The sequence below is a fragment of the Seriola lalandi genome, unplaced genomic scaffold, assembly GCF_002814215.2.
Source record: "Seriola lalandi dorsalis isolate HSWRI2012SDOR001 ecotype SW California unplaced genomic scaffold, Sedor1 jcf7180002054585, whole genome shotgun sequence".
NCBI lineage: Eukaryota > Metazoa > Chordata > Actinopteri > Carangiformes > Carangidae > Seriola > Seriola lalandi.
In genome coordinates, this window is record NW_019525138.1 from 1,179,801 (window position 1) to 1,180,889 (window position 1,089).

General features: G+C 44.8%; 1 protein-coding gene across 1 annotated transcript in view; it reads left to right on the plus strand.

The window, feature by feature from the left end:
• Positions 1-1,089, plus strand: part of rac3b (Rac family small GTPase 3b) — a 12,357-nt gene that overhangs the window by 6,376 nt on the left and 4,892 nt on the right. The gene's annotated exons all lie outside the window — the stretch shown is intronic.

Consider the following 1,089-nt stretch of genomic DNA (forward strand, 5'->3'; position numbering starts at 1 on the left):
AAATGTCTAAAAGTTCATTGTGTGGAATCAACTGCAGTTGCTTCATAAATATGAAGAATAATGTCACTCCTTGTCCATCCTTTGTGAAAAATGTACATTTATTTTCTCTACATATCTTTAATTTTGAAGGATGCTTTGTCCGTGCAGCATTCTCATCAAAGTAGCCTTCGACATGTGGACGGTCAGCACACCCATCAAGGGTTAAATGAGGTGAAGTGTTGTTTGAAATGTTTCAGATCATTTGTATTTAGATGTTGATGCCAGGATTACTCATCGGTGTTGACGGCAAAGACATGGAGACCCTCAAGTCAAGCTACAGTGAGTCTCTAAAAGACTGTTTTGAGTGCACAGATTGGAATGTCCTGTTGCAGTCACAGGAAAATGATAAAAGCAAGGACCCTGACCTTGATAAAATAGTTGAATGTACCACAGACTACATTAACTTCTGTATGGACACAGTAATACCAGCAAGGACTGTACACTGCTTTCCAAACAACAAACCCTGGATCACCAGTAACATCAAGACCCTCCTCAACCAGAAAAAGGAGGCCTTCAGGGATGGAGACAGGTGTGTGCAACATGAGCTGAAGAGAGGAAGCTGCAGCACAACAACACCAGAGAGGTGTGGAAGGGGATGAGGACCATCACTGGCTTTAAAGAGAAGAACAGCCAGGCAACATCAGGTGATGTGGAAAAGGGCAATGAGTTCAGCCTGTTCTACAACAGGTGTGACACAGCCTCACCTGTTCTCTCTCCCACTGCTTCAGCTGCAGCTTCTCCTACAGCATCTCCTCCACAACCTGACACTGCAGCTGCAACTCCCTCCACACTGGGGTCAAGTCTCCTGTCCTTTACAGCGGAGGAGGTGAGGGAGCTCTAGAGCAGTGGCGATTGCTCTAAGACTGAAAGGGAAGCTCAGCTTCCCCTAAAATGTCAACAAAATAAGTGGTCAAATATGTCCTGTTGTGTGAACATTTCATTGACTAAATATGCGCTAGAACACGTTCATCTTTTGTTCAGAATCAGCTCCTTATCACAGGTAACCGACACGACTTCTTCTCATTCATCCCCGCAGCGCCACAGAGCTTT